This window comes from Aotus nancymaae, unplaced genomic scaffold (genome assembly GCF_030222135.1).
Source record: "Aotus nancymaae isolate 86718 unplaced genomic scaffold, 86718_ANA_hifiasm-v0.15.2.pri h1tg000002l, whole genome shotgun sequence".
NCBI classification, from domain to species: Eukaryota; Metazoa; Chordata; class Mammalia; order Primates; family Aotidae; genus Aotus; species Aotus nancymaae.
The window spans coordinates 20,340,884-20,355,066 of NW_026988413.1; the positions used below are offsets into that span (position 1 = coordinate 20,340,884).

Below are 14,183 nucleotides of genomic sequence, written 5' to 3' on the forward strand. Positions count from 1 at the left end.
GCTACTTGGGAGGCTAAGGCAGGAGAATCGCTTGAACTGGGGAGGCAGAGATTGCAGTGAGCTGAGATTGCACCACTGCACTCCAGCCTGGGGATAGCGTGAGATTCTGTTTAAAAGAAAAGAAAAGAAAAGAAAAAGAGCAGAAAGCACTACAGAAAGTGAATTTATATAACAAATAGGTACTTCTCTATCAAATAAAAAATTGATGTGGCTTATATAGTGTGGCCCCGCAAACAAAATGAGAGTTTATTCTTTAAGGCAAAGACATAATATTGATGATTATATTACAATGCAAGAGCAACTCAAAAATAACTTTCATATGGAATAACCACTAAACTGTGAAGACATCTGCAGTAAGCATGGATACAAAATATATTACTGACTCTTCTGAAACACCATTGATGTTTGAGCTCTGACACTTTTGACTATAAAAATGACAGATTTATTTTTGCTTTAAAATGTCCCTTCATTTTCCCCAAGGTCTGTCAGTCTGTGATGTGGAGGTCAGGAAAGGGGTTGGAACATGAAAGCAGGTACAATCGGAGAGCTAGAGAGAGCATTCGGAGCAGTAAGGTCTTGATTTCACCTTTCACAATTAGTATTCTGCATTTATATGGCATTGCAAACATCATGCACAAGCAAGCAGCCTTTAAACAAAACAGTGGAAACATGGTCACATCAGTTTATTATCCTATTTAATTTTCATTGTATGTATGAGGTAATTGGCTGGATTTTTAAAGACTTTTAAGTTGATGGCTATGACCTCTATGCAGGCTGAATTTGTGAGTGCTTTTTTCTTGTGAAACAAAAAATATCAGGTATGGAAAGCAGTTAGGATCTGTATTTTTCCCCTTTTTACTTTTTCACTTTGCCGTTAGATTTCTTTAATCATAGAACTTTGGATGGGTTCTGAGGCTAATGTATGTAAAAACTTTTCTTGATTTAAGAGATAGGGTCAAAACTATGCGCTTACCTCCCATTCTCACGTTCTTCCTAGTTCTTGGGCTTATTTTAGTGACAGGCAGAAAGCCACTGGGCTAGAGTTGGTTGCTTTCCCATCAATGGTGATCTCTGGCACTACCCTATATTCCTGTCAAGGGGCTGTGGCTTGATTTTCAAGAGAGTGTGTGAACATGCACTGCGTTACATCTCTCTCCACTGACCCCAGAAAGCTAATACTGAGAAAAACTAACTATTTTTGATTATCTATAAAGAATTGGCCCAATGTCAAAGGTGGTACTATTTTTATCCTGGCTTTTATGATAAGAAAACTAAGGCACACTAGGTGAGTGAGTTATGCAGTGCCAGCCTGTAAGAGATGGTGCTCAGACTTGAAATCAAAGGAGTCTCATAGCTAAGGTTTTGCTCCTGATCATGTAAATGTCTCACTTGCTGAAGCAAGAGTATGTTATATCTGTGCTCTCTTCCTCTCTCTCTCTCTTGCTGTATGTATATGTGTGTGTGAAGACACAGCCATAACTCACTTCTATGAATAAAAATACCACTCAATGAACCAGGCTTACTATAAGCTCATCAATATCTATCATGACCATATGACTATGATGGCTAATTTTATGGTCAATTTGATTATGCCATGGTTCTTAGTTATTTAATCAAACGCAAATCTAGGTGTTGCTGTGAAAGTATTTCGTATATATAGTTAACGTGTCCAATCAGTTGAATTTAAGTAATGAGATTGCTCTTAACAATGCAGGGCCTCATCCATTAATTGAAACCTTGAGAGTAAAACTCAGATTTCTTGAAGAAGAAATTCTACCTCAACATTTCAATAGTGAGTTTCTAGCCTGCTGGCCTGCCCTAAAGATTTCAGAATTGCTGGTTCTCATAGTTTCATGATTCAATTTTTTTAAACAAATCTCTTTAGATAGAGAGAAAGACAGAGAAAAAAGAGTCACTCAATCCTTGTTATTGATGATAGTTGTGTTCTATAAAATCAACATAAACACTGAATTTGCAAATACTAAAATATTGCTTCTAGAAAAAAATACATCGTTACATTCAGAGATTTTGAAAATTCAAAAAACTCAGCAAATTTTGACATATTAAACGATGTGCTTATGGTAGGGCATAGAACCTTTTTCCTGACAAGTTGAATTAACTTGATTTGGAATAACAAGTAGTTCTTAATGAATAGTTTGTCCTTGGTTTGTGGGTTGGTCTAAGCGGAAGCTAATAGAAATATCCTAACATGAAAATCTAGATTAATATAATCTCATAAGAGTAACTGATATTTAATTTTATTTGATGTATTTACCTTTCCAAAGGATTATTGTGACTTCAGAGCAACTTAATGTTTTGTCTATAAAATGCATTAACTTATTCATTAAAAATTTATTGAGCACTTACTATATGCCAGGCATTGAATGCTGGGAATAGGCTCTTGAATGGGCAAGATCCAGACCCTGTACTCATGTTGCTAACAACCTGGTAGAAAAGAGAAACGAAACATGTGTGGGAAACAGTAAAAATAATTACAACGTGTCCATAAACAGAAAAATGGAGCACATTAGTCTTTATAAGGACAGAGCCTAAACTGGAATTCTGAGAGAAGAGTCTATTGCGACTCAAGTTAGACATCAGCATCTGAAATACATGCACCCGTCAGGACAAAGATTACTGCTCCAGGAACATGGAAGACTGGCATCTCACTTAGGCCTGAGAATAGAATCACCTGTACTAAAAGAGAAATGACTCAGAGGAATATGGTCTGAGTAAAGGCCTGCAGCTTAAACTAATTTTGATAATAGTAAGTATTATAACCCTGACTCTCATTAGAAAATGGTAATCAGCTGCCATGGTTTGCCTCCATGACACACAGTATATTTGCTAAGTTTAGTCATAAGAATCATTGAAAATTAATTTTGCATATCATTTTATCAGACAGACATTGAAGAGGAAAAATTTTCATCAGACAAAAAGAAAATCAAGAGAAGATTGTCAATCTGTGTAAATATGAAAAAGTGCACCTCCCTCTCACCTCCAGATGGTAGCTAAGTTAACCCAAGCCTGACAATGTTCTCAAATGGAATGGCATGGTACCTATCTCAACAATATATTATAAAAATTAAATATGTGTAAAGGTATAGTAATCAAGACGGTGTGATACTGACAAAAGAATAGAAAAATATATTTGAACATAATAGAGAGTTCAGAAATAGACCCACGTGAATATAGTCAATTCATCTTTGACAAAGGAGTATAGGAAATACAATGGAGTAAAGAAAGTCTTTCAACAAATTATGCTGAAATACCTGGACATCTACATCCAAAAAAATAATGACTCTAGGCATAAACCTTACTCCTTTCACAAAAATTAACTCAAAGTGGATCATAGACCTAATTGTAATATGCAAAGCTATAAAACTCCTAGAAGGTAACATATGAGAAAAACTTAGATGACTTTGGGTATGGTGATGACTTTTAAAATACAACACCAAAGGCAATCCATGAAATAAATAATTGATAAACTGAACTTTATTAATATTGTAAACTTCCCTGTGAAAGACAATGTTAAGATAATGAGAAAAGAAGCCACAGACTGAGAGAATGAAAAGACAAACCACAGACTGAAAGACACATCTGAAAAAGGACAATGATCCAAAATGTACAAAAACTCCTAAAATCAACAATAAGTAAACTCAATTAAAATGGGCCAAAGATCCTAATGGATAAGTCACCAAAACCATATACAGATAGTAATTAGCATATGAAAAGATGCTTTATATCATATGCCATCAGGGCAATGCAAATCAAAACAATGAGATAACTACCACATATTTATTAGAATGGCCATAATCTGGATCACTGACAACACCAAATCCTGGAGAGGATGTGGGGTAAGAGGAACAGTCATCTACTGCTGGTGGAATTGAAAATGGCACAGCCACTTTGGAAGATAATTCAGTGGTTTCTTATAAAACTCAACATACTCTTACCATAAGGTCCAGCAAGTAATTATATGCTTCTTGATATTTACCCAAAGAAGTTAAAAACATGTCCACACAAACACCTGCATATAGACATTTATAGCAACTTTATTCATAATTGCCATAATGTGGAAGCAACAAAGATGTCATTCAGTAGGTGACTGAATAAATAAACTCTGGTATATCCAGTCAATGGAGTATTACATAGTGCTGAAAGCAAATAAGTTATCAAGCCATGAAAAGACACGAAGGAACCTTAAATGCATATTGTTAAGTGAAAGACAGAAATATGAAAAGACTGCATACTCTATGAATCCAAGTATATGATATCCTGGAAAAGACAAAACTGTGAAGACAGTAAAAAGGTCAGTGGTTGGCAGAAATTGCCAGGGGTGGAGTTCTGAATAGGTAGAGCATTGAGGACTTTTATGGCAGTGAATATAACACCATATAATGTAATGATGGGCACATGTCTATACATTTGTTTAAGTTCATAGAAAGTACACCACCAAGAGTGAACTCCAATATAAACTATGGGCTTTGGGTGATAATGATGTGTTATATTCATTGTAACAAATGAACCATTCTGATGGGGGATATTGAAAATGGCAGAGGCTGTGCATGTGTGAGGGTAGGAGGTATATGAGAAATCTCTGTAATTTTGCTATGAACCTAAAACTGCTTTAAAAAGTAAGCCTGAAAAAATAAATATGATCCTGATGATGCAGTAGAGAATAATCTGAGCAAATGTAATGAGGCCAGAAACTGCAGTGCATATAAGTTCAATGGTGCTGGAAATGCAAAATTGGGACTGAGAGAGGTGAAGAGAGGTGGCTGAGAGTCAGAAAGAAGTTCAATTGTTGAAAATGTATGTGCTCTACTTAAGAAACTCAGACTTCATGCTATAGTGGATGGGGATCTGATGAGGGTTCTGAAAAAGGAAGTACTGTGAATAAATTTGTATTTTAAGTTAATTTCTGAAATAGTTGTAAAGGGGATGGTTTTAAGGGACAAAACCAGGAGCAGAAAGATAAGTACCTAAGTTACTGCAATGATCCATGGCAAAGAAAGGACCTAGGGCAGAAATAAATGATAGGGATGGAGAAGACATGTTAGATTTTAATATGTATAATTGAATTTGGGGAATGAGGGAGAGGGAAAAGTCAATAATGACATAAATATTCCTATCACTAGTGGGAACTTCAAAAAGCAGAGGGACTTGAACTTCCTACAAAAGGCTAATGAGTCTACAGTGGCTATCACTGATGCACATCTGTAGCAATTAGCTTACAAGACAAGATAGATTTTATTCTCTTTAAATAAACTGCTTCTCAATTACACATCTGAATTTCCATAAATTTGGGTTTATCATTCATCATAGTAAGATAGAAAGAAACCTGAGAAACTGCTGACCTAAATTTGAGTCCTGCTCCAGTCATTAATCAGTGTGTGACCTTGAGTTAGTTACTTAACTATTGTAACCTTCATCCCTTTAAATATTAAATAAAAATAAGAAAGATCTATTAAATGAAAGAAGATATATGAGGGAAAAAATGCAAAAAGTTAAAAATATAAAAACAAAAGTATTTATCTTAGCATGAATTTTCCCCAAACATATACAAATACATATATCAGATATGAATCAGTGTATTATTGTGGTCAAGAGAATCAGTATTAAAATCAGACTGATGAGGAAGAGATCCTGGTTCCATCACTTTTGATGTGACTTTTAGCTAGTTATAAAACCTTTCATGCTTTAATTTGCTCTTTTATAAAATGAGGAAAATAATGGCATCAACCTCATAGGTTTGGTGGAGAGACTGTAAAGTTATAAAAGTATTTAAAATATTTTCTTAAATTCAATATATACTAAATGAGCATTGATTATTATGTACACATAGATTTATATGTATAAGTATATACAATATATTTATACATATAGGCATATTTATTAGACTGAATTATATAAAATTGCCAATATTCAACCATTTTGACTCACAAAAATGGCAACACCCTATAGTAAGGACTAAGAAGATAATCAAGTTGCCATCTAGATGCACTTGGTGACTTCATTATCTCATTTTTGCTGACTTTCTTAGGCAAGCATTGGCTGCAGGAGACAGTTGAACTTATTTTCTACTAAATTATTTTTTGTCCATTCTATTTGTTAACAGCAATGAGAGAAGAATGCATGTACTAATAAATAAATTGAGTCCAATATAAGAAGGATGTATTTCACACACAATCAGAATGAGTTTGAGCAAATATAAAACCTCTGTTCAATCTGGAACTGAAAAGGGTACCTGTAGATAAGGAAGCCTGCTTAAGCCTGCTTATGCAGGTGCTGCTTAAGAATGGAGCTTCCCTCAGGGTTGAACAAACCATTATTTGACATTTCTTAGCTCCTTGCGAGAGACCAAATTTTTAACAAGATAAATATTGTCAAAATTATGATCAGGTGAATTATGGAAGAACAAAAATGGCTGATGCTAATTGCCCAAATATATCTTAATGGATGAATGCAAGATGTAAGAAATAAGCAGGCCTATGTTTGGAAAGCTATTGAGTAGTCTACAACAAATTTAACTAACTGCGATCAGGACCTTGCAGAATCAGTTTATACACTCTGCTTTCCTTTGCTCTTATATTGAAATGAGAGCTGATAGCTTAGAATCTATTGTTAACGAGATTGAGCCTATAAGCATATTACTTGGATTTTTTTTGAAGAATTAATTAGGTTGTAGGAAAGTACTAATATAGACAATTTTATCTTTGAGGAAAAAATGCTGTATCTAAAGAAGGAAAAGGAGTAAGATGATTAATACTTATTTTAAAAAATAAACTGCCAAAATAAGGAAATGCTTTGATGCTTCCTCAGTCATGGGTTCAACTTTAAAGATAGTTATGGGGTGGGTTCAGGGCCTGCTGAAAAGAACGATCCTCTCCATTTCCATCACTGTCCAAATGAGTCATAAATCAGCTGGTTGGGCTCTCATCTATTTCTAGGATGATAGAAGGATGATGATAGGATGGGTCACTTGATGTAGTTATTGAGAATTCATTTATTTATATAATGACAAGGAAGAGCTGTCATTACCTTTAAGGTCCCCTTCTCCTCTGTTTTTAACCTTTTAAATAATGTAAAAGATACTAGAAGACTTTGTTTGCCTCACCCACTGGTTGAAAAATCACCTCAATGTGGAATCTGATGTTTGGCAAATGAATATGGAAAATATCAATGTAATTATAAATTCTGTTTATTCAGAGGTCTTACCAGTGAGGGAACTTCATAAAACCCAGAAAATATACCTTAATATTGGTCTTCTGTAATGGAATACTACCTAGGGAACTCAAGGAAATGGTCAAGTAACATCATGTCCTAAATAAAAGACAAATAGATTTAGGCTATGCTGGAATTGATTCAAAGATGCTAATCTAGGTCCTTTCTTATAAACAATCCTGGAAGATTGAAATGTAATCCTGTCTTAGATTGATACGAACTCTGTTGCTTTCCTCAATGCCATGACTCAGGATATTTCAGATATTAGAACTAGTCTTTAAACTTAACTCTATTAATCTTTAAAATCCTAGTAGCTGGTCAAAAATAATATGTCTGGAATGCATATGTGCTCACATCTGTAGATTTCACCTCGGTGCTCTGTGTTGCAACACTGGCATTAGCGTTTCCAAAACCTTACCATCATACTAGAACAGCAATGACAAAGTTTATTCTATAGAACGTTAACAAGTTTCACAAATTGTTAAACCAACTTTCTACAGAATAATCCATTCTACTGACAAATAGTTCTGGAAAAACTCTCACTCTCAATTTTTCATTTGTTATTCCATGATGCACATTGATGTATTAAAGATGCTTTAGGATTCCTGGGCAAGATGGCTGAATAGAAACAGTTCTGGTCTGCAGCTCCTAGTAAGACCAATGCAGAAGGTGGGTGATTTTTGCATTTCCAACCGAGGTACCCAGTTCATCTCATTGGGACTAGTTAGACAATGGGTGCAGCCCATGGAGGGCAAGCAGAAGCAGGGAGGGTCATCACCTTACCCAGGAAACACAAGGGTTTGGGGAACTCCCTCCCCTAGCCAAGGGAAGCCGTGAGGGACCATGCTGTGAAGGACAGTGCTATCTGGCCCAGATACTACATTTTTCCCACCGTGTTCGCAACCCACAGACTAGGAGATTCCCTCAGGTGCCTACACCGCAAGGGCTCTGGGTTTCAAGCACAAAACTGGGCAGCTGTTTGGGCAGACACTGAGCTAGCTGCAGTTTTTTTTCACACCCCACTGCTGCTTGGAACACCAGTGAGACAGAACCTTTCACTATCCTGGAAAGGGCTGAAGCCAGGGAGCCAAGTGGTCTTTCTCAGCGGATCCCATCCCCATGGAGCCCAGCAAGTTAAGATCTACTGGCTTGAAATTCTCACTGCAGCACAGTAGTCTGAAGTTAACCTGGGATGCTCCAGCTTGGTGGAGGGAGGGACATTTGCTCTTCTCCTCCAAAGGATCACAACTCCTCGCCAGCAAAGGAACAAAATTGAATGGAGAATGAGTTTGACAAATTGACAGAAGTAGGCTTCATAAGGTGGGTAATAAACTCCTCTGAGCTAAAGGACCATATTCTAACCTAATTCAAGGAAGCTAAGAAGCTTGATGAAAGTTAGAGAAATTGCTAACTAGAATAACCACTTTAGAGAAGAACATAAATGACCTGATGGAGCTGAAAAACACAGCACAAGAACTTAATGAAGCATAAACAAGTATCAATTGCCAAATCAATCAAGCAGAAGAAAGGATATCAGAGATTGAAGATCAGCTAAATAAAATAAAGCATAAAGACAAGATTAGAAAAGAAAAGAATGAAAAGGAATAAACAAAGCATCCAAGAAATATGAGATGATGTGAAAAGACCAAACTTACGTTTGATTGGTGTACCTGAAAGTGATGGGGAGAATGGAACCAAGTTGGAAAGCATACTTCAAGATATTATCCAGGAGAACTTCCCTAGCCTATCAGTCAGGCTAACATTTAAATTCAGAAAATACAGAGAACACCACAAAGATACTCCTTGAGAAAAGCAACCTCAAGACACATAATCGTCAGATTCACCAAAGTTGAAATGAAGGAAAAAATGTTAAGGGCAGCCAGAGAGAAAGGTTGGGTTACCCATAAAGGGAAGCGCATCAGATTAACAGTGGACCTCTCTGCAGAAACCCTACAAGCCAGAAGAGAGTGGGGGCCAGTATTCAACATTCTTAAAGAAAAGAATTTTCAACCTAGAAATTCATATCCAGCCAAACTAAGCTTCATAAGTGAAGGAGAAATAAAATCCTTTACAGACAAGCAAATGCAGAGGGATTTTGTCACCACGAGGCCTGCCTTGAGAGCTCCTGAAGGAAGCACTAAATATGGAAAGGAAAAACCGGTACCAGCCACTGCAAAAACAAACCGAAATATAAAGATCATCGACATTATGAAGAAACTACACCAACGAATGGGCAAAATAACCAGTTAGCATCATAATGATAGGATCAAATTCACACATAACATGAATTTACATACTCTAAATGTAAATGGGCTAAATGCCCCAATTAAAAGGCACAGACAGCAAATTGGATAAAGAGTCAAGACCCATCAGCATGCTGTATTCAGAAGACCCATCTCATGTTCAAAGACACACACAGGCTCAAAATAAAGGGATGGAGGAATATTTACCAAGCAAATGGAAAGCAAAAAAAAGGAGGAGTTGCAATCCTAGTCTCTGATAAAACAGATTTTAAACCAACAAAGATAAAAAAAGACAAGGGTGTTACATAATGGTAAAAGGATCATTGCAACAAGAAGAGCTAACTAAACTAAATATATATGCGCCCAATAGAGGAGCACCTAGATTCCTAAAGCAAGTTCTTAGTAATCTACAAAGTGACTTAGACTCCCACACAATAATATGGGAGACTTTAACATCCCACTGTCAATATTAGATAGATCAATGAGACAGAAAATTAACAAGGATATTCAGGACTTGAACTCAACTGTGGACCAAGTGAACCTAATAGACATCTACAGAACTCTCCACCCCAAATCAACAGAATATACATTCTGCTCAGCACCACATAGCACTTATTCTAAAATTGACCATATACTTGGAAGTAAAAACACTCCTCAGCAAATGCAAAAGAATAGAAATCATAACAAACAGTCTTTCAGACCAAAGTGCAATCAAATTAGAACTCAGGATAAAGAAACTCAACCAAAACCTCACAACTACATGGAAGCTAAAAACCTGCTCCTGAATGACTACTGGGTAAATAATGAAATTAAGGCAGAAATAAAAAAGTTATATGAAACCACTGAGAACAAAGACACAATGTACCAGTATCTCTGGGACACAGCTAAAGTAGTGTTTAGAGGGAAATTTATAGCACTAAATGCCCACAGGAGAACGTGGGAAAGATCTAAATTTGACACCCTAACATCACAATTAAAAAGCTAGAAGCAAGAGCAAATAATTCAAAAGCTAACAGAAAACAAGAAATAATTAAGATCAGAGCAGAACTGAAAGAGATAGAGACACAAAAAAACCCTTCAAAAAATCAATGAATCCAGGAGCTGATGTTTTGAAAAGATTAACAAAATAGATAGACTGCTAGCCAGACTAATAAACCAAAAAAAAAAAAAAAAAAAAAGAGAGAGAGAAGAATCAAATAGAAACAATAAAAAATGATAATGGGAAGATCACCACTGTTCCCACAGAAATACAAACTACCATCAGAGAATAATATAAACACCTCTATGTAAATAAATTAGAAAATCTAGGAGAAATGAATAAATTACCGGACACATACACCCTCCCAAGACAAAACCAGGAAGAAGTCAAATCCCTGAATAGATCAATAACAAGTTTTGAAATTGAGGCAGTAATTAATAGCCTACCAACCAAAAAAAGTCCAGGACCAGACAGTTTCACAGCTGAATTCTACTGCAGATATAAAGAGGAGCTGGCACCTTTCCTTCTATCTATTCTAAACAAAAGAAAAAGAGGGATTCCTCCCTAACTCATTTTATGAGGCCAGCTTCATCCTGATATCAAAACCTGGCATAGACACAACAACAAAAAAAGAAAATTTTAGGCCATTATCCCTGATAAACATTGATGTGAAAATCCTCAATCAAATACTGGCAAACTATATCCAGCAGCACTTCAGAAATCTTATCCACCACAATCAAGTTCGCTTCATCCCTGTGATGCAAGCCTGGTTCTACATATGAAATCAATAAACATAATCCATTACATAAACAGAACCAATGACAAAAGCCACATGATTTTCTCAATACATGTAGGAAATTCCTTCAATAAAATTCAACATCCCTTCATGCTAAAAACTCCCAATAAACTAGGTATTGATTGAACATATCTCAAAATAATAAGAGCTATTTTTGACAAACCCACCACCAATATCATGCTGAATGGGTAAGAGCTGGAAGCATCCCCTTTTAAAACTGGCACAAGACAAGGATGCCCTCTCTCACCACTCCTATTTAACATAGTATTGGAAGTTCTGGCCATTGTAATCTTGCAAGAGAAAGAAATAAAGTCTATTCAAATAGGAAGAGAGGAAGTCAAATTTTCTCTGTTTGTAGATGACACAATTGTATATTTAGAAAATCCCATCTTCTCAGCCTAAAAACTCCTTAAGCTAATAAGCCACTTCAGCAAAGTCTCAGGATACAAAATCAACATGCAAAAATCACAAGCATTCCTACACACCAATAATAGACAAACAGAGAGCCAAATCATGAGCAAACTCCCATTCACAATTGATACAAAGTGAAAAAAAGTGCCTAGGAATACAACTTACAAGGGATGTGATGGACCCCTTCAAGGAGAACTACAAACCACTGCTCAAGGAAATAAGAGAGGACACAAACAAATGGAAAAACATTCCATGCTCATGGATAGGAAATATGAAAATGACCATACTGTCCAAAGTACTTTATAGATTCAATGCTATTCTCATCAAGCTGCCTTTAAGTTTCTTCACAGAATTAGAAAAAACTACATTAAATTTCATATGGAACCAAAAAAGAGCCAGTATAGCCAAGACAATTCTAAGCAAAAAGAACAAAGCTAGAGGCATCATGCTACCTGACTTCAAACTATACTACAAGGCTACAGTAACCAACACAGCATGGTAGTGATATCAAAACAGATATATAGACCAATGGAACAGAGCAGAGACCTCAAAAATGAAATCACACATCTACAACCATCTGCTCTTTCACAAAACTGACAAAAACAAGCAATGAGGAAAGAATTTCCTATTTAATAAATGGTGTTGGGAAAACTGACTAGCCATATGCATAAAACTGATATTGGGCTCCTTTCTTACACCTCATACAAAAATTAACTCAAGATGGATTAAGGATTTAAATGTAAGACCTAAAACCATAAAAAACCTAGAAGAAACCTAGGCAATACCATTCAGGACACAGGCATGGGAAAAGACTTCATGACTAAAACACCAAAACCAATGACAACAAAAGCCAAAATGGACAAATGGGATCTAATTAAACTAAAGAGCTTCTGCACAACAAACGAAACTATTATCAGAGTGAGCAGGCAACCTACAGAATGGGAGAAATTTTTTGCAATCGATCAATCTGACAAGGGCTAATATCCAGAATCTACAAGGAACTTAAGCAAATTTACAAACAAAAAAACACCACCATTAGAAATTGGGCAAAGGATATGAACAGAAACTTTTCATAAAAAAAAAATGACATTTATGTAGTCAACAAACATATGAAAAAAAGTTAATCATCACTGGTCATTAGAGAAATGCAAATCAAAACTACAATGAGATGCCATCTTATGCCAGTTAGAATAGTGATCATTAAAAAGTCTGGAAAAACAGATGCTGGAGAGGCTGTGGCAAAATAGGAATGCTTTTACACTATTGGTGGGAGTGTAAATTAGTTCAACCATTGTGAAAGACAGCGTGGCGATTCCTCAAGGATCTAGAACTAGAAATACCATTTGACCCAGGAATCCTATTATTGAGCATATACCCAAAGGATTATAAATCATTCTACTGTAAAGACACATGCACATGTATATTTATTGCAGCACTATTCACAGTAGCAAAGATTTGGAACCAACCCAAATGCCCATCACTGTCAGATGGGCAGATCCATCCTGTAAATGGATGAGAGAGAAAATTAAAAAAAAAAAAAAAAGATTCAGGGAAGCATATCCTAAGATGAGTTTTGCTGATCAGGAAGGGACACATAATCCTAAGAAGAGAAGTTAGGGGAAATCAGAGGAAACCATAGCTTCCTGTACCATTAGAAATCTATCCCACAGAGAATAGATATCATGAAACCATTAAAATGACAGAATCAGTTGTAGAGGACATTAAAATTTTAATCATGTGGGTAAGGGAGCTCTTGGGATAATTCATCCACAAGTTGCTTATGAATCTGCTTTAGAGGGAAGCCATGTGGAGAGCTTCTTTTGGATTCTAAAGCAAACAGATGTTCTTTCTTTCACAGTGGTGCCAAGCCACTTATATTTTCTTTCTTCTAAAAGCCAATAGTAGTACACACAGTACAATAGGAATGTTATATGTTTTCATGGAAAAGCAACTACACCATTTACATAGACTTCAACATTTCCAGAAACAATACTCAAATCTGTTCCTATGGTCTTCACTTTTGCAACTTGGTGCAGTGTTTGGAACAAAGTTTGTTAATACGAACAAGAACATCACTATCTTTGAGAGTACTGGAATTATCCTGATGTAGCCACAGTATGGGTGGAGAAGGTGATAAATTGCCCTATTCTATTTTGTCCTACAAATAACAAACTCGATGCAGAATTTAAGAACCCAGGCTGTGCCCAGTTTGGAAGCCTGCTCTATCATGTTCTACTTCTGCTACTTGTACGAGTATCTTAGCCACTTTATCTCTCGGTTTACAAATCTGGAAAACTGGGATAATAATAGTATTACCTACATCATATTGTCAGGACTGAATTAGTTCTTAAGTGTCTAGCACTTACAATGACACCAAATTTTAGCTAATATTAATTTCATTAGTATTAATAATATTAAAATTTTATCACCATAAATTAGTAATGCCACTAACTCTATCTCCTAGTCAAACATTTCCTAACATCTTTTCATGTCTAAATTTCTGATTTGGAAGTCTTCTATCTCTGGC

The 14,183-nt window shown here is 35.9% G+C and overlaps 1 protein-coding gene across 5 annotated transcripts in view; it reads right to left on the reverse strand.

Annotated features, from left to right (window-relative positions):
* Window positions 1–14,183, reverse strand: part of CHRM2 (cholinergic receptor muscarinic 2) — a 137,179-nt gene that overhangs the window by 20,988 nt on the left and 102,008 nt on the right. For 2 of the 5 annotated variants that reach the window (XM_012465716.3, XM_064373165.1), the window contains one exon: window positions 2,368–2,445. The exons of the other annotated variants lie outside the window; for them this stretch is intronic. The gene's annotated coding sequence lies outside the window, so the exon portion shown is untranslated. The remainder of the gene's footprint in view (window positions 1–2,367; window positions 2,446–14,183) is intronic. 5 annotated transcript variants of the gene reach the window in all.